We start from the raw sequence: 20332 nt of genomic DNA, 5'->3' as shown, positions 1-20332 counted from the left end.
GCCTCTCTAAGACTACATATCATTTGACAAATAGAACAAGTTGTTTAAAACACCAAAGGAACATTTCTCTAGAAATGACTTTGACCTGCATTTGGTCTTGCCCTAATATATTCATGAGATTTTAATAAAATCTTTTATTCATTATTTTTTTCTCACCTACTCCTTGCCACCCCTATCTCCTCCTCAAAGCTCAAGTCTGAAGTCCATGAAGAGCTGAGCTAACAATATTAGCTAATATTTCTTGAGTCATGTGTCAGAGATTAAAGTGCTTTTTACAGACTACTTCATTTTATCCTCACCACCACCGAATCAGACAAGGAAGAAAGTTATTCTTTCTACAAATAAGGAAACTGGACCCATACAATGGTGAAGCTGGAATTTGAACTCTTGTTATTAACTATCATGCTATAACTCTTTGTTGTTCAGTTACTCAGTTGTGTCAGGCTCTTTGCGACCCCATGGACTGTAGCACGCCAGGCTTCCCTGTCCTTCACCACTTTCCAGAGCTTGCTCAAACTCATGTCCATTGAGTAAGTGATGCCATCCAACAATCTCATCCTTTGTCATCCCCTTATCCTCCTATCTTCATCTTTATCAGCATCAGGGTCTTTTCTTTTTTAAAAAAAAATTAATTTATTTTAATTGGAGGCTAATTACTTTACAATATTGTAGTGGTTTTTGCCATACATTGACATGAATCAATTTCATGGCTACAGTCACCATCTGCCGTGATGTTGGAGCCCAAGAAAATAAAGCCTGCCACTATTTCTATTGTTTCCTCATCTATTTGCCATGAAGTGATGGGACCAGATGCCATGACCTTCGTTTTTGGAATGTTGAGTTTTAAGCCAGTTTTTTCACTCTTCTCTTTCACTTTCATCAAGAGGCTCTTTAGTTCTTCTTCACTTTCTGCCATTAACAGTGGTGTCATCTGCATACCCGAGATTATTGATATTTCTTCCGGCAATCTTGAGTCAAGCTTGTGCTTCATCCAGCACAGCATTTCACCTGATGTACTCTGCATATAAATTAAATAAGCAGGGTGACAATATACAGCCTTGATGTACTCTTTTCCCAATTTGGAACCAGTCCATTGTTCCATATCCAGTTCTAACTCTTGCTTCTTGACCTGCACACAGGTTTCTCAGGAGGCAGGTCAGGTGGTCTGGTATTCCCATCGCTTTAAGAATTTTTACAGTTTGTTGTGATCCACACAGCCAAAGGCTTTAACGTGGTCATTAAAGCAGTACTAGATGTTTTTCTTGAATTCTCTTGCTTTTTCTATGATCCAATGGATGTTGGCAATTTGATCTTGATCTCTGGTTCCTCTGCCTTTTTTAAATCCAGCTTGAACACCTGGGAGTTCTCAATTCATGTACTGTTGAAGCCTAGCTTGGAGAATTTTGAACATTACTTTGCTAGCATGTGAAATGAGTGCAACTGTGTGGTAGTTTGGACATTTTTTGGTATTGCCCTTCTTTGGGACTGGAATGAAAACTGACCTTTTCCAGTCCTGTGGCCACTGCTGCTGAGTTCTCCAAATTTGCTGGCATATTGAGTGCAGCACTTTTACAGCATCATCTTTTAGGATTTGAAATAGCTCGCCTGAATTTCCATCACAGAATCCATATTTTTAACCTCTACGTGATAAACATTTTATTATACTTAAATTAACCTGTTTTCTGTAATATTTAATACTATATTAAATGTACTGTTTTCTAGGAGGCTTTTAGTCTCCTGGTAGACACATCTTGTCAGTCCACAAGTCCTACCAGATATAGCTGGATAGCAGTAGCCCCCACCTATGCTTAAGTTGGGATCCCTACTCTCCCCACCTCCTGAATAAGACCACCCACAGATCTATCTTTGTCATCTCTTCATTCCATCAAGGTAGATTGACAGCTTGATTTTTCCCCTTCTACTTAATGCCCATTTGGGCTTCCCAGGTGGTACTAGTGGTAAAGAACCTGCCTGCCAATATAGGATACATAACAGATGCAGGTTCCATCCCTTGGTGGGGAAGGTCCCCTGGAGAAGGCAATGGCAACCCACTCCAGTATTCTTGCCTGAAGAATCCCATAGACAGAGGAGCCTGGAGGGCTACAGTTCATAGTATCACAAAGAGTCAGACATGACTGAAGCAACTTTGCCCACACAGCACAATGCCTATATTGGAGATAGCATTCCTTTTTCAACTAGGGATGAGCAAGCAAAAATCCTCTTTCTTTCCTGAGTCGAAGAAACAGAAGGAAATCCTATTATCCATTCAAGTATCTTATGGAAGTTTGGTTGGCAGCTCGGACCAAGTGTTCCTAAGCTCAAATTTCCGCAGCATTTATTTCCCTCTAGAAAGAACTGACTAAGCTAAATCCAAAGTCATCTCTTGATCCATTATTTTCCTAAGCCTTCTCACTTCCTTATAAGAATCACTTTTAAGTTGTTGAATTCATCCATTTTCCTCAATGCTCTCTCACCTGAATTGCTGAAAATACATTACCTAGTTTCCCCAGACTCCCCTCTCTCTGCCATTCTCTTTCATTCTTCACATTCTAGCCAAAGAATCTTCACAAATTGTAAACATAGTCAAATTACTTTCATAGTCAAATTATTAAGTCCTTCGGTGACTCTCCATTGCTCTTTGTTGTTGCTGTTGAGTCACTAAGTTGTGTCCAACTCTGCAACCCCATGGACTACCACACACCAGGCTTCCCTGTCCTTTAGTATCTCCCAGAGTTTGTTCAAATTTGTGTCCATTGAGTCAGTGATGCCATCCAACCATCTCATCTTCTGTCGCCCCCTTCACTTACTGCCCTCAGTCTTTCCCCACCATCAGGGTCTTTTCCAATAGTAGGCTCTTTGCATCAGGTGGCCACAGTATTGGAGCTTCAGCATCAGTCCTTCCAATGAATATTCAGGGTTGATTTCCTTTAGGATTGACTGGTTTGATCTCCTTGCTGTAAAAGGGACTCTCAGGAGTCTTCTCCAGCACCACAATTCAAAAGCATCAGTTCTTCAGCACTCAGCCTTCTTTATGGTCCAACTCTCACATCTGTACATGACGATTAGAAAAACCATAGCTTTGACTAGAAGGAACATCGTCGGCAAAGTGATGTCTCTGCTTTTTAATAGGCTCTCTAGGTTTGTTATCACTTTTCTTCTATAGAGCAAGTGTCTTTAATTTTGTGGCTGTAGTCACTGTCCAGAGTGATTTTGGACCCCAAGAAAATAAAATCTGCCACTGTTTCCACTTTTCCCCCATCTATTTGCCATGAAGTGATGGGACTGGATACCATGATCTTAGTTTTTTGAATGTTGAGTTTCAAGCCAGCTTTTTCACTCTCCCCAATTGCCCTTAGGATAAATTTTAAAGTTTCAATATTGCTTTCGGTTACCAGACCTTAGTACCATTCCAGATTCATCTTTCATTATCTTTCCCAAAAGTGGCCCTGGACTCTCTTCAATTCCATCAGTCATCACTTCTCTGTGTCTCAATAAGGTGCTAGATTCCCCTGCTTACTGTTGTGTACACACATTTTCTCCAACACCTCTCACTGTTCCTTCTCCTTCATTAGGCTAACCTCTTCATGTTTCGCGTCCTTCCACATCTCCCCGCATTTCTTCATTGTTTTCATGGCTGGTTGAATTTTCATTGCTGCTGCTTGGATAGTTTGCATCTCTGGCTAAACAGTAAGCTATGTAAGAACAGGAACTACTTTATTTTGATTATTACTGTGTCCCCAGCAACCTTTTACAGTGCCTGGGAAATAATAGGTACTTGGTAATCATTTATTGAATAAATGAGCATATGCGTAATCTGCTGCATTATGAGTTAAATAGGTTCCCATGTTCCCATCAGTCAATTTGAAAGTTAAGCTTTCAAATTAACTTCTGGAACAATTTGTTAATAATTTGGGATTTAGCTCTATTTTGTCCATTTGTTTTTACGCAATCATCTCTCCTCTTCCTCTCTGATGACTGCTTCTAAATTCCCCATATTTGTTATTCAATCAAACAAGAGTACAGAGTAAAGCCATGATCTGAGGGAGAGAAGTTAGAAATGGCAATGAGGGAACTAGAAAGATTGGAAAATAAAGTAAATGTTGTTTATAAAGTCATGTCAAATTAACAAGTATTGATTGAGTATCTAACAAGTACAGTGCCTGGCACTTAGTAGGCACTACAAAAATATGTTGATTTTCTTAATGAATGAAGAAACTTTTCAGAGTTTTATTCAAATGTTCCTGGTAGAGAAAGATTTTGATAGTCAGCAATGCAGATATCTCTCTGCCTGCAAATCAAGACTAAGCATTGATTTTTAAGAATTTTCTTTCTTTCTGGGAGGAGGAGTGGTTGTGGATAGAGTTACCTGTGGCCAGAGCTGGGAGCTAGGAGTAGTAGACGGCCAAGAAGGATTGGGCTCCCCTGAGAATATGAGGGCAGAAGCTAGTAGAAGCACTGCTGTTGGAACACTAGGCCTTAGGACAGCACTGAAACATCAAGTTGAGCCTAAACTCTCAGTGATACAGGATTATTAAAGGGAATTAAAATGACCCTTAGCTGTTGCAACTCTTTGGGTGTCAGCAGAAGCAGAAGAAAATCCTCTCCACTAACATACTTGTCTAATTTAGACTCACTGGAATGACACATAGTTAAGATTAGGCAATTAATCACAATCAAAGACTACAGAGAAAACATCAGTTAACATTAGTCAGTAAAAACAATAAACAACAGATTTACACTCCCAAGATTTTTGTGTAGATTCATAAAATAAAGAACTTTGGGCAAATCTGCATGAAATGTTTAGAGAAATAAAAGATTTCATTACAAAGATAACCGGTTAAAGGTTATGAATCCATATATTTGAAGGGAGAGTGAGACATCTAAAAATGAAAATATAACTGTTGAAATAAAAAAATTCAATCAATGGCTAAGCAGTAAATATATCTAAAGATAGAATTAATAATGGTATTTCTTGAGAAATTATACATCACAGACAAGGATATGAGAAATATGAGAGATATCAAGGACATAAAAGATTAACATAGATCTAGACAGAATTCCAGAAAAAGAGAATAGATAGAAAAGAGGAAAGACAAATTTTAGATACATTTTGGCTATACTTATTGAGATTTTAATAAAAGCACAAATCTCTACTGATTCAGGAATAACAATATGTTCTAAGTAGAATAACAATATGTTCTAAGTAGGCTAAATTGTTTTTCAAATCCTGGAAATGCAGTTGGAATGACAGCAACAGCATTAATGGAGAGTAGTATAATGTCTTTAAATTGTTGAGAGACAAAACTATCAACCTAGAATTATGTACCCAGCAGAAGTATCTTTCAAGAATGTCTAAAAAAAAGACATGCTTAGAATAACTCAAACTGAGAAGCTTTATTATTAAGAAATCTACATTATATAAACTTTAAAAATAGGAAAAATTAACCCAGAAGCATGGTCTAAAATGCAAAAAGAAATGATGAGCAAATAAGTAGTAAATGTGTTTGTGTGTATGTGTGTGTGTTTGTAAAACAAAGCAAATATTGACTATATAATTTAGAAATAGCAATGTTAAAATAGAAATAGCAATGCTGAATTTACAGAGCTAAAGAAAGAATGTGCTTCCCTGGTGACTCAGTGGTAAAGAATCCAACTCCTAATGCAGGAGACGCATCCTGGGTCAGGAAGATCCCCTGGAGAAGAAAATGGCAACCCGCTCCAATATTCTTACCTGGGAAATCCCACTGATGGAGAAGGCTGGTGGGCTCATGTCCATGGGGCTGCAAAAAAGTTGGACACTGTTTGGAGACTAAATAACAACAACACAAAAGAAAGGATAGGATTAAAATCCTGGACAAAATTAGCATATAAGTGCAGGAAGAAATAAAGTTAAAGTATTCTAGGGTTTTTATATTTTAGGGGTTAAGATATTGATTAAATCTGATTTCTGATAATGATTTGTTAGGTTAGTCCTATAAAATTCCTGCTAAACATAATGGAAATTGTTCAATAGATTATAAATAAAGCAACATATTTTAAGCATTGAATTTCTTCAAGACAGTGACTAATTTCTGAAAGAAAGACTCTAATCAGATAAGTTAAAAAAATTAGATCTGCAGAAACAAGAAAACAACAAAAACATATGCAAAACCTTCAAATGTTGAAATAATCAGATTTTTAAATAATTACATTTGACATGTTTAAGGAAATAACTCACAAAGTTACAAATTATCTATAGGAATCAGGAAATCATGAAAAGTGATAAATCAGATGTGAGAAAAAACAAAACAGGGTGTATAGGGGTGAAAAATAGGAGAAACTTTTAAAAGCAATGGAGATGGCTAATAAACATATGAAAAGATTTCCACACTATATGCCTTCAGGGAAACATAAATTAAAACAATGAGATAGTACTACCTAAGAGAATGGACAAAATCTGAAACACTGACAATACCAAATGCTGGTGAGGCTGTGAAGCAGCAAGAACTCTCATGCTAGTGGGAATGCAAAATGTCACTGCCACTTTCAAAGACAGTTTGTCAGTTTCTTATAAAACTAAACATACGGTAACCATATGAGCCAGCAAAACATATTCCTTGGTACTCACCCAAAGGAACTGAAGACATCCCACATGAAAACCTGCACATGGGTATTTATAGCAGCTTTTTTAATAATTGCTAAAACTTGGACTGTGGTATTGGAGAAGATTCTTGAGAGTCCCTTGGACTGCAAGGAGATGCAACCAGTCCATTCTGAAGGAGATCAGCCGGGGATTTCTTTGGAAGGAATGATGCTGAAGCTGAAACTCCAGTACTTTTTCCACCTCATGCGAAGAGTTGACTCATTGGAAAAGACTCTGATGCTGGGAGGGATTGGGGGCAAGAGGAGAAGGGGATGACAGTTCAATAAATTATAAATAAAGCAACATATTTTAAGCATTGAAATATGGCATTACTGACTCAATGGATGCTAGTCTGAGTGAACTCCGGGAGTTGGTGATGGACAGGGAGGCTTGGCGTGCTGCTATTCATGGGGTCGCAAAGAGTCGGACACGACTGAGCGACTGAACTGAACTGAACTGAAAACTTGGAAGCAATCAAGATGTCTTTTAGTAGATAACGGATAACTAAACTGTGCTACATTCAGACAATGGAATGTTACTCAGCATAAAAAATAAATGAGCTATTACACTGTGAAAAGACATGGAGGAAACTTAGACACATAGCACTAGGTGAAAGAAGCCAATCTGATTACATATTGTATGAATCCAACTATATGACCATCTGGAAAGGGGAAAATTATGGACAATGGAATTACAGGAAATTATTAAGATCAATGATGACCAAGGAGATGGGGAGGAAGAGCTGAATAAGTAGAGCACAGAGGATTTTTAGGGTAGTAAAAATATTCTGCATAAAATTATGATGATGAATATGTGCCATTACACATTTGTCCAAACCCATAGGTTGCACAACACTAAACGTGAACCCAAGATAAACTACAGACTTTGGGTGACTGTGACAGCAGACTCTATGCATCTATATATATTTGCTTGGCACAGAAAGAGATGAAAAATACACACCAAACTCTTAATGTTGGTTACCTGAGCCTGGGTTCAGAGAAAAGGAGAGAGATGAAAAGAGAATAAACTTTTCTTTATATAGAAAAAAAGCGTAGCTGGCAATGATTGGATACAACAGAAGAAATAACTAGTGAAGTAAAAGAGAAATTTGAAGAGATCAAGAACACAGGATGAAGAGGCAGAAATATGGAATAAAATAAAAGTGAAGATATTGTAGTAGGTGTGAGGAGACAATGAAGATGTCTATCCTATGTTTGATTGGAAAATCACTAGAAGAGGAAAGCAAAAATGCAGCAGATTAAGGGCTTGAAAAGATGAGGAATGAGAACTTTATTGTTCTAAAGAATGATAACATACCACAAATTCAAGAAGCCCAATAAATCCCAGAAGGTAATTATTTTAAGACCCACACTTAAATGCATCATTAATCAGTTCAGCTCATTTGCTCAGTTGTGTCTGACTCTTTGTGACCCCATGGACTGCATGCAACATGACAGACTTCCCTGTTCATCACCAACTCCCAGAGCTTGCTCAAACTCATGTCCATCAATTAAATGCATCATAACAAAATATAAGAACTCAAAAACCATAAAAAGTTTTATAAACCAGTTGGAAAAAATAAACAGTTAACTTCAAGGAGCCACAGGGCCCCTGAATCTGACTTATCACCAACAGTAATGAAAGGAAGAAGATAGTATCATTTATCTGCAATGTAATGAGGAAAAGATTATCAACCAGGACTTACATAGGAAAAATACAAGTGACAGAGTTGTTGCCAGCAGGTTTTCACCACATGAAATTTTAAGAGATGAAAATCAGACAGAAAGAAAGTAATCCCAGATGGAAAGTCTGAGATGCAGGAAGTAGTGGAGAACAAAGAAATTGGTAAATATATGAGCAAATTTGAAAGAACATCTATTGTATTTTAAAAGATAATAATATATTATAACTTTTGAAAAAATATTAAAATATCAAACAGTAATGTAGTAAGTGGAAAGTAGGGGTCCTAAATGGCATTAAAACATTAATTGAGGAGCTTGACTCCTATGTTAACCATTTCTAAACTAGTGGAAAGAAAAATAATAAAAGTATAAAAATAAATTTGACAAATTTAAAAATTAAAGAGTAGAACATATAATGGCAAAAATTAAATTATAACAATAATTACACTCAATGTACATAAGCTAAATGCCTTCGTTAAAATAAAGTTTGAAAATCGGATAATAAAAATCCAATTATTTTCCTTTATAAAAAGATTGAGGGCTTCTCTGGTGGCTCAGACTGTAAAGAATTCACCTGCAATGAGGGAGACCCAGGTCTGATCCCTGGGTCAGGAAGATCCTCTGGAGAAGGAAATGGCTACCCACTTGCTGGAGAATTCCATGGACAGAGTGGCCTGGCAGGCTATAGTCCATAGGGTTGCAGAGTTGGACACGACTGAGCGACAAACACACATAGAAAGATTGAAAGTTGTAGGATTGAAGAAGATACACTGTACAAATTCTAACTAAAAGAAAGCTAGTCTAGCTATTATATAAATACGAAATAAAATAACTTTAAGTCAAAATATTAGTACAGAGAAGGAAAGTCCAAATGATAAAAAAGGTTTAATTCATAAGTAAGATGCAACAATTCTAATTTTGTATGCTTAAATGCTACGGTCTCAAAATACATCTTCTATGAATAATACCACTTTTATTTATTCTTCCAAATCCGTATGCCTTTTGTTTGTTTTCATGTCTATTTGCACTAACTAAAATATCTAGTAGAAAGTTTAATAGAAAGAGTGAAAACAAATACCCTTTTCTGATCCTGGGTCAAAAGCAGGAGGTCTTTAAAAATGTGTCTATCAGCTATGAGATTTACCATATGTTTCCATAAATACTCTTTATTTAATTAAGAAAGTTTCCCTCTTTTATAGTTTAACTGAATTTTAATCATGACTTGATGTTGAATTTTAACAAACTTTTAATCTGCTTATATTGTGAAGTTCATGATATTTTGCCTTTAATCTGTTAATGTGGTGAATTATAGCAACTCATTTTCCAATATTGCGTTCCTGGAATACAACCAATTGACCGTGATGTTTGATTCCTTCTATAAACCACTGAATATGGTTTGCTAAAATTTTTGTTTTGAATTCTTGTCTCTATGTATATGAGTGTATTTAGTCCATAATCTTCCTTGCCTTTCTAACATTGTTTCTGTCCAATTTTAGATACAATGGTACATTAACCTCTAACTAAAGTGGCCTTAATGTTCCCCTCAGCTTGACAAAACTTTAGACAGGATTCTTCCTAAGTACATACTTCTGACCTTCTTTTCCTTTTTTCTTTTGGTTTTTCTTTTACTAATTTTTTATTTCTTATTTTTAATATAATTTTTAAAGATTACACTCCATTTACAGTTATTACAAAATATTGGCTATATTCCCTGTGTTGTACAATATATCCATCTTATACCCAATAGTTTTTACCTCCCATTCCATAACCCCTATATTGCCCCCCCTACCCTCCCCTCTGTTAACTACTAATTTGTTCTCTATAACTGTAAGCCTGCTTTTTTTTTTTTCACTATATTCACTAGTTTGTATTTTTATATTCCACCTATGAGTGATATCATATAGTATCTGTCTTTCTCTGTCTGACTTATTTCATTAAAAAGCGTAAAGCCCTCCAAGTCCATCCATGATGCTACAAATGGTAAATTTTCTTTTTTTTATGGCTGTGTGGTCAGTCAGTTCAGTTCAGTCACTCAGTCATGTCCGACTCTTTGCGACCCATGGACTGCAGCATGCCAGGATTCCCTGTCCATCACCCATTCCCAGAGCTTTCTCAAATTCATGTCCATCAAGTCAGTGATGCCATCCAACCATCTCATCCTCTGTCATCCCCTTCTCCTCCTGCCCTCAATCTTTCCCAGCATCAAGGTCTTTTCTACTGAGTCAGTTCTCTGCATTAGGTGGCCAAAGTATTGGAGTTTCAACTTAAGCATCAGTCCTTCCAGTGAATATTCAGGACTGATTTCCTTCAGGATAGACTGGTTGGATCTCCTTGCAGTCCAAAGGACTCTCAAAAGTCTTCTCCAACACCACAGTTCCAAAGTACCAATTCTTCAGGACTCAGCTTTCTTTATAGTCCATCTCTCACATCCATACATGACTACCAGAAAACCATAGCTTTGACTAGACGGACGTTTGTTGGCCTAGTAATGTCTCTGTTTTTTAATATGCTGTCTAGGTTGGTCATAGCTTTCCTTCCAAGGAGCAAGCATTTCTTAATTTCATGGCTGCAGTCACCATCTGCAGTGGTTTTGGAGCCCCCCAAAATAAAGTCTAACACTGTTTCCATTGTTTCCCCATCTATTTACCTTGAAGTGATTGGACCAGATGCCATAATCTTCGTTTTCTGAATGTTGAGTTTTAAGCCAACTTTTTCACTCTCCTCTTTCACTTTTATCAAGAGGCTCCTCAGTTCTTCACTTTCTGCCATAACCGTGGTATCATCTGTATATCTGAGGTTATTGATGTTTCTCCCAGCAATTTGGATTCCAGCTTGTGTTTCATCCAGCCTGGCATTTTGCATGATGTACTCTGTATATAAGTTAAATCAGCAGGGTGACAATATGCAGCCTTGACATATTCCTTTCCCGATTTGGAACCAGTCTGTTGTTCCTTGTCCAGTTCTAACTGTTGCTTCTTGACCTGCATATAGATTTCTCAGGAGGGAGGTCAGCTGGTCTGGTATTCCCATCTCTTTCAGAATTTTCCACAGTTCGTTGTGATCCACACAGTCAAAGGCTTTGGAGTAGTCAATAAAGCAAAATTAGACATTTTTCTGGAGCTCTCATGCTTTTTCGATGATCCAGCAGGTGTTGGCAATTTGATCTCTGGTTCCTCTGCCTTTTCTAAAATCTAGCTTGACCATCTGGAAGTTCATGGTTCACGTACTATTGAAGCCTGGCTTGGAGAATTTTGAGCATTACTTTGCTAGCATGTGAGATGAATGCAGTTGTGTGGTAGTTTGAGCATGGCTGAGTGGTATTCCATTGTCTATATATATATATACACACACCACATCTTCTTTATTCATTCATTTGTTGATAGACACTTAGGCTGCTTCCATACAATCATGGCAATTATAAATAATTCTGCTAGGAACACTGAATGAATATATCTTTTTAAATTAGTGTTTTGTTTTTTTCAAATATATATCCAAACGGAACTACTGAATCATATGGTCAGTCTTGTTTTAGTTTCTTGAGAAACCTCAATATTGTTTTTCACAATGGCTGCAGCAATTTACATTCCCACCAATAGTGTATGAAGGTTCCTTTTTTCTCCACGTCAATAATTGCTATTTTGGTCTTTTTTGATAACAGTCATTCTGGCAGGGATCAAGTGATATTTCATGATGAGTTTGATTTGCATTTCCCTGAGGAGTAGCAATGTTAAGCACCTTTTCTTGTGCCTATTGGCCACCCGCATTTCCTCTTTGGAAAATGTTTATTTCGTTCTTTTGCCTATTTTTTAATCTGGTTGTTTGGTTTTTTGATGTTAAGGTATGTGAGCTATTTATATATGTTGGATATTAATCCCTTATCAGTCATATCATTTGCAAATATTTTTTCCCATTCAATAGGCTTTTGGTTTTATATACAACTTTCTTTGCTGTGGAAAAGCTTTTAAGTTTAATTGGTACCATTTGTTTCTTTATTTTATTTACTTTAGGAGATGGATTCAAAATATTATCACTGCAATTTATGTCAAAGAGTGTTCTGCCTATCTTTTCCAATTTTAGTTTATGTGCTGCCGAAGTGAGCACCTGCCTATGTTTTCCTCTACTAGTTTTACAGTATCTGGTCTTGCGTTAATGTCTATAATATATTTTGAATTTATTTTTTAATATGGCATTGGAGAATGTTCTAATTTCATTCTATAATGTGTAGCTGTCTAACCACTTAAGAGGCTGTTTTTTCTCCATTGTATATTTTTACCTCCTTTGTCGTAGATTAATTGACCATAAGTGTATGGGTTTATTTCTGGGCTGTCTATCCTGTTCCACTGATCTATGTGTCTGTTTTCTGACCTCTCTTTTCTTAAAGCATTTTAGGAAATCTGCGATCATGAATGTTTACTTTGCCATTTAGAGATGTAAATCTACTGCAACCCAGAAATGTCTTTCTCTAGAACCAGAGAGTTGTTCTTTTGAAATGCAATCATCAAGAAAGATGGGGCCCCTGTCCTCCAGTCTGTGTGAGAAATTAGCAAACACATAGCCTAGTCACATTGACCTACCTCCCCAGTAACATCCTCCAGTACTTTCCCATTATCTCATCCCAGCTATTAAAAATCCTCCCACCTGTCATTTTGAATCACTCTACTCTATTGCAGTAGTCTTGAATAAAGTCTTCTTTGCCTCTCTAACTGCTTTGGTGTGATTTTTCTGTTACATCTCCCAACACGAATTGGAAGATAGACCCATTTTTTGTATTTTCTGGAAGGGTTTGTGTAAGATTGGCACTATTTCTTCCTTGAATGTTTAGTAGAAGAACTCAGAAAAAAAAAACAAAAACCATCTGGAACTAGAATTTCCTTTGTGCCAAGTGTTTTAACTCCTTGCACGAGGTGGCCAAAGTATTGGAGTTTCAGCTTCAGCATCAGTCCTTCCAAAGAACACCCAGGGCTGATCTCCTTCAGAATGGACTGGTTGGATCTTCTTGCAGTCCAAGGGACTCTCAAGAGTCTTCTCCAACACCACAGTTCAAAAGCATCAATTCTTCGGCACTCAGCTTTCTTCACAGTCCAACTCTCACATCCATACATGACTACTGGAAAACCATAGCCTTGACTAGACGGACTTTTGTTGGCAAAGTAATGTCTCTGCTTTTAAATACGCTGTCTAGGTTGGTCATAACTTTTCTTCCAAGGAGTAAGCGTCTTTTAATTTCATGGCTGCAGTCACCATCTGCGGTGATTTTGGAGCCCCCCAAAATGAAGTCTGACACTGTTTACACTGTTTCCCCATCTATTTCCCATGAATTAAAACACTTTAGAATATCAGAAACCTTAATAACAGGATGTATAAAAACTGCTCCTACAAACCAATGAGAACAAGGTAGGCAACTTAACAGTAAAATAGAGAAAAGAATAGAATAAGTACTTATCTAAAGAGGAAATTTAAATGGCTAGCAAGCAAATGAAAATATGCCTCATCTTATTGACATTTTAAAACCACAGTGAGACACCTCTACCCGGTCTCCAGATGGGCAAAAAGTTATAGCACCAACAACGCCATGATAAAGACACGGAGTCACAGGAACTCTTAACACACAGTGGATAGGAGTATAAACTGGATCAACTTCAACTCGACAGTTTGGAAACTGTTGGCATTATCCGCTACCACTGGCATTTTAACTGCCTTGGACACAAGTATTGTAGTCTTAGAAATTCAATTGTATGGTGTATTAGAAGACAGATGTGCAATAATGATCTCAGTTGTATTATTCAGAGTTATCAGAAACTGGAACTATCACAAATGGCCATCAATAGTTGAGTGAATAAACTGTCATGTAATCATACATGGAGTACTATAAAAGGAATGAAAATGAGCCAACTAACCGTGTAGTTTCATATGTAGTATAGCTACATACAAAAACATGCATGGATTTTAGAAATAAAGGTGAGGGAAAGAAGCAAGGTATTTAAGAAAATCATGCAGTATGGCTGTACTTGTATAAAACTGAAAAAGACTAAAACTGAACTTTACTTGTTTTTGATAGATATACAACTAATAAAACAATGAAACTATTCTAAGAATAGGTTTCAGTCAGTTCAGTTCAGTCGCTCAGTTGTGTCCGACTCTTTGCGACCCCATGAATCGCAGCATGCCAGGCCTCCCTGTCCATCACCAACTCCCGGAGTTCACCCAAACTTATGTGCATTGAGTCGGTGATGCCATCCAGCCATCTCATCCTCTGTCGTCCCCTTCTCCTCCTGCCCCTATCCCTCCCAGCATCAGGGTCTTTTCCAATGAGTCAACTCTTTGCATGAGGTGGCCAAAGTATTGGAGTTTTAGTTTACTTCTAAATAAAAGAAAAGAAATTATGATTGGAATAAAATACACAAGAGGTTTCTAGGGAGTGCTGCTTATGGTTCTTAATCTCAGTGGTGCACAGGTATTTGTTTTGTAACTATATATTAAACTGTACCTATGGTTTTCATGCTTTCCCATGTGTTATACTTCATAACTTCAAAATTGATTTTAAGAAAATGTTGTCGAATTTAGAATTTGTTAAGTGTCGATACTAAATTTTGAATACAATCAATAACAGAATAGAATAAAATGCCAAAATACCAAGTCTGTTGAGAGAGGAAAAAATGGTCCTAAGAAAACAACACACAAAAATTAATCAGACAAAAACAGAAAGATAAGAATGCTGAAGAAAATGAGCATAGAGTAAAGAGGACACATAGAATTTTAAAAAATAAGTAAGATGCTAGAATTAGGTCCACATATATAGCAACCAAATAAACATAAAGGAACTTATACAGAAATCATCAGTTAAAAGATGGACACGGTAAGAATGGATTAATAAGAAAAATAAAAACCAAATGTTGCTGTATGTTGTATACAAGAAAGAAGGATAGAAAAAGTTATAGTAGGCAAATACTAGGGCTTCCCAGGTGTTGCTAGTGGTAAAGAACCCAGTTGCCAGTGCAGGAGACATAAGAAATCTGGGTTCGATCCCTGAGTTGGGAAGATCCCCTGAAGGAGGAAATGACAATCCACTCCAATATTCTTGCCTGGAGAATCCATGGACAGAGAAGCCTGGTGGGCTACAGTCCATAGGGTCGCAAAGAGTCAGACACGACAGAACTTAGCACATATGCATGCAGGCAAATGCTAATAAAACTGATAAAACCACATTAATAAAAAATAAATAAAGTAGGCTGTAATACAAGAAATGCTATCAGGGACAATCAGAGTAGCAATGGAACTTCATGCTGAGCCAAAAAGTCTCTGTCTTTTGCAGATTATATCTCCTCCCTTCCCACTTTGCTTGCTCACTCTTCCGACTAGCGTAGTATGGTAGTTCTCAATCCTTCTTGAATTAGAATCTCAAGGAGAGCTGCTTTCATCAAGTTTCAAGATTATGATTCATTGGTTCCTGGGACAGGACACAGTCATCAGTATTTTCATACAGGTCCCTGGGGAACTCTAAACCTGAGTGCAAGATTGAGAAGTACCTGAGGAGGAAGCGCTGGAATCTTCTGCTCCTCTGAGCCTCGAGCACTGTACTTCCCGAAGCCCTTTGAGTCATTAAGTTTTGCTACCTCCAAATTTCTCATAACCTACCCTCAACTCCACCACCATAAACAGGGAAATTTATGGGGTTCTGTATGGGATTTCAATCTTTCCCAGGTGAGTCCTATCTTTAAGTGAATTGGGAGCTGGTCTAATTTTCTTCAGTCTTACTCTACACATCTCAGCCAGAGCATTCTTTGTGACCTCAATCCAGTCTTACTTCTATCCCATAATCCCACTTGAACCCTTTGGTGGTCTCCCAGTAATAAGATGTAAACGTTTGGACTGTCTTTCAAGGCTCTTCTTGACAGGGGCCCTGCATTCCTATCCATCCTTAGCTTCTGCTACTTGTTCGTTTAAATGTTATGAGCCAGTAATACTGACCTTTCTGGCTAAACCTTTGCACTTTCTAGTCTCCTGTCTTACACGTGTTATTCCCTCTCCTTAAAACATTCCCATTGGCTCTCATCTCTCCATTCCCTTGAACTACCCCTCACTTTCTACCTACATAACTCTAATTGCCTCATCAGGTCTTAATATATATTTCATTTTCTCTCAATGCCCCTGAACCCCTACAATAAATTTGACTGTTATGAAGCAACTCAGTATCTGTATTTTTAGAACATTAACTAAACTAACATTAACTAACATTGTTGTTAGGTCACTATGTCATGTCTGACTCTTTGCTACATTAATTTGGCATTGCTTAAATTATTGTAAAGGACTATTTGTCTCTCTTCCCTCCCAAACTCTAAGTTCCAGGAAGGCAGGGATGAGTGTTATTTGTTCACTACTGTCTGTTTAGCAAGGAGCACAGCACTTTTGATGAGAACAATGCTCCATAAATACTGATTGAATGAATAAATACATGTTATGTAATGATTCGCCCTTCATCCACTCAATCTCCCTTCTCCATTCCTAGCTCTTACAAATACTGAATCTAAGGTAAAAAGGTAAAGAACTTAAAATGTCACTCAGACTGGAGGAGATACACTCTCTGCAAAAAAAAAAAAAAAAGACATTTAAGAAATACTGACAAGAAGTCAGTCACATAAAGCTAATTGTCTTAGATGTTTTGATCCAAGGCCAATCCATACTGAAGACGTCTGTCCCTCACCTACCTTCATAATTCAAAGCCCTATACCCTCCTTATAGCAATTTTCTCATTTTCCACCTATATATATTCTTATTTTAATTCTATAAATCCTTCCTCCTTGTGCCACCCACAGCATTTTATATATTGCAGACAAACATTTGATAACAATATACTCCATGCCTGCTCAGTCACATCCAACTCTATTGGACCCTGTGGACTGTAACCCTCCAGGCTCCTCTGTTCATGGGATTCTCTAGGCAAGAATACTGGAGTGGGTTGCCATTTTCTCCTCCAGACGATCCTCCTGATCTAAGAATTGAACTTGTGTCTCCTGTGTCTCCTGAATTGGCAGGCAGATTCTTCACCACTGAGCCGCCTGGAAAGCCCAATAACAGTATACTACCTGCTGTCCATTTCACATAACAAATCTGGTCATGTGTCTAGAATGAAAAGTTATATCTTCATAAACTTATATGCCAAGCATGTCATGCATATCACTCATTCATAGCTCTTCTCAAAATAGCTCTCAGAAGTTCATTCTTCTCATAAGTGAACAAAAGAACTCCAAGAAATGAAGTGAAACAAAGGACAGAATCCAAGTGAAGCATGTTCACAAAACACTCACACATCAACGGACAATTATTCCCTCAGATATATATAATAATTATCTCAAAAGCAAAACAAAAAACTCAGATTAACTTCCCTTGAAATAATGTCTTAGAAATCCTATCAATTTTTCCCCAGAAGTATTTCTACTACAGAGCCTAATAAAATTCCATATTCTCTTTCATTAAAATATGGTAAAAAAATCATTATGCATTGAGACAAAAAACTTTATTATTTCTCTTTTAATGTAAGCATAGTGAATATTTAGCATGAAAACTATTTCAAATTATCACAGTGATAGGATATCATAAATAACTCTTTAAATGTAAAAAGAATAATTCAATTAAAAACCATTTAAGGCAAACAAGAGGTATGAAAGCAGACGCCTAATAAGCCAAAGCTATATTCTATAACTCAATAAACAATACTTTTAAAAATCCTGAATTAATAATGATATATCAGAAAACATACAAATAAACCTAATAAAAATCAAATATACCTAAAAGGATAGCTAAAACTGACAGTCAAAATTAGTGAAACATTAAGCTAAAGGCATTTATATGTACCCATATTGAAGATCTAACCTGATGTAAGGACTATGACACCCCAAGGCAAAGGAATTTCTGTTCCTGAAACTCCACATTTAATAATAAAATTTTGTAGCTAGAAAAAGACTAGATGCCAAGCTAAAACAATTCTGTGTTCTCAGTCTCTATGTGAAAGCTTCATGTAACTGTGGGCCTACCAGAATTCAAAGCACGATATTCAGCCTATGCTTTTAATGGATATTTGTATTTTGTAAAATAGACAAATGGTTCTTATTCTCCATTCATCAGGGAAATTTCAGAAATTAAAGTCACTATAAATTCCCAAATTACAGAACATGTGTTTCCAATATAAGGAACCTCTGCCAACGTTCCCAGAAGAATTATATGCACACGTAATTGCTTATACCGTCTCACAATGTTTACAACCTATTCATTCCCCCCTTTCACTCCCAGCTCTCTTCCAGCCATGAGCATTAGTAATAGCTCAACAGCATTTTACACTTTTTGCCTAGGGCATTTTTTCTTGCTGTGGGCCTCAATCAAAGTTGGCAGCTTTTCAGGTTAGCTGGTAAATGGCTAAAGCAGGATACCTAAAGCAGATATACGTTCCTTCTGAGGTGTGCCAAACACTGGGCCTCCTTCTTGGTGGTGCAGGGCCAAAAAGCACAGCAAGTTGTCCTTCCCTTTGGCATGGATATCCTGACATCTCCCAAAGGCACTGAGAGTGTTACCTCAGGATCTGACATCAAGGTTGTCTGGTCTTCCCTTCATTCAAGGGGATCTGACATTGTAAACAATTAGGTTAAGTAACTGGCTAAAAGATTTGATCATGATTTCTTCTCATGGCTTAAGGCATACCCTGTAAACTTGACTTGGAGTTTTTATTCTGTGTTGTATTAGGTGGTTGCTCCACTCCTACATTTTTTTTTCTAAGGAACTCATTCATAGTCAGGTGGGCAGAGCCCATAGCTCTTCCAGATAGGCCAGTGTGACTGTACCAGGCTCAGTGCCTATTATGGTCTTGCCTCGTCTCTGCCACCCCCATGCTGCTTCTCATTCCCAGTGCAGTATTTCATACCAGCATTTCTGGTCTGGAGAGAACAGATGTTTTAAATAGATGTTTCAAAACAGGTGTTTTAAAAATACTGGGAAAACTTCCCTGGTGGTCCAGTGGTTAAGAATCTACCCTGCAACGCAGGGGACTCAGGTTCAATCCCTGATATGGGAACTAAGATCCCACATGCCTTGGAGCAACCAGAGGGCCCATGCACCACAGCAAAAGATCCCACATGACACAGCAAAGATTCTGGGTGCCGCAACTAAGACCTCATGCAGCCAAGTAAATAAATGAATATTTAAAAATAAAGACACTAGTGATTCCTCAATACATACTGCAGGTGTTTGTTGAAGAGACTGTAATCTAAGACCCCCTAGATTTGGCTATCTTTATGCTTTCTAAAATAAGATATTTCTAAAATTCTAGTATCCAGCTTTCTTTGACTGCTGAATGCATTTTTAAGTGTGTGTTTGTTGTATGTGTGCTAACCAAAAAAAAAAAAAAAAAAAAAACTGCTAGTTTTTTCAACCCAGCTTATCTAGTTCATATAGAATCTCTGATATGTGAACCACATTGACAAATTTTGTAAAACTAAAATCATGCTGTATTCTGTTTAGTCCAGCGTTCACAAAATCAATTCCCCACATATATTTCCTCCTTTAGGGTTAATATACATTGACATGTTCCAGCCTGCTCTTCTTTTGTTATGCAAAATTTTAACTTTCTAAGATTGATCTGAGGCATGCTAGGGTATAATTCTGATTAATGGTCTATGGATGAAAAGATACAGACATGAGGAAGACTGTCAACTACTTTCTTCATGTGAATTCCCTCAGATGAAGGTATACAGGCATCTACAAGCATGAAAGGAAACAGCTTTTCAGACAGACAGAGAAGAATTGCTCTTCTCTCAAAGAGAGGTTCAGGCGCTATTTAGAGGGGCTTGGAGGTTCAAATTACTCTGACGCCTCCAGTTCATATTTTCCAAATGAATATTCAAACTTTCACGTACAAACTCTAGCAAAGTTTTGATAGTGGTCATTAGTGCTGTCCACCAAGTATTTCCAGTTCTCATGCTGGGCAAAATGGTACCTCTTTGTCCCTTTGAAGTTATGAAAGGCCATACGACTTGCTTTG

At 37.3% G+C, this 20332-nt stretch overlaps 1 long non-coding RNA gene across 1 annotated transcript in view; it reads right to left on the bottom strand.

The window, feature by feature from the left end:
- Positions 1-608: 608 nt before the first annotated feature.
- Positions 609-20332, bottom strand: part of LOC132657475 (uncharacterized) — a 93671-nt gene continuing 73947 nt past the window's right edge. The window contains exons 2-3 of the long non-coding RNA XR_009595745.1: positions 6608-6862; positions 609-5780 (exon numbers count right to left, since the gene is read on the bottom strand). This is a non-coding gene — a long non-coding RNA (uncharacterized LOC132657475). The remainder of the gene's footprint in view (positions 5781-6607; positions 6863-20332) is intronic.

Source organism: Ovis aries, chromosome 12 (genome assembly GCF_016772045.2).
Source record: "Ovis aries strain OAR_USU_Benz2616 breed Rambouillet chromosome 12, ARS-UI_Ramb_v3.0, whole genome shotgun sequence".
NCBI classification, from domain to species: Eukaryota; Metazoa; Chordata; class Mammalia; order Artiodactyla; family Bovidae; genus Ovis; species Ovis aries.
Note: the sequence above shows the minus strand (reverse complement) of the source record. Positions and strands in the feature narration are given on the sequence as shown.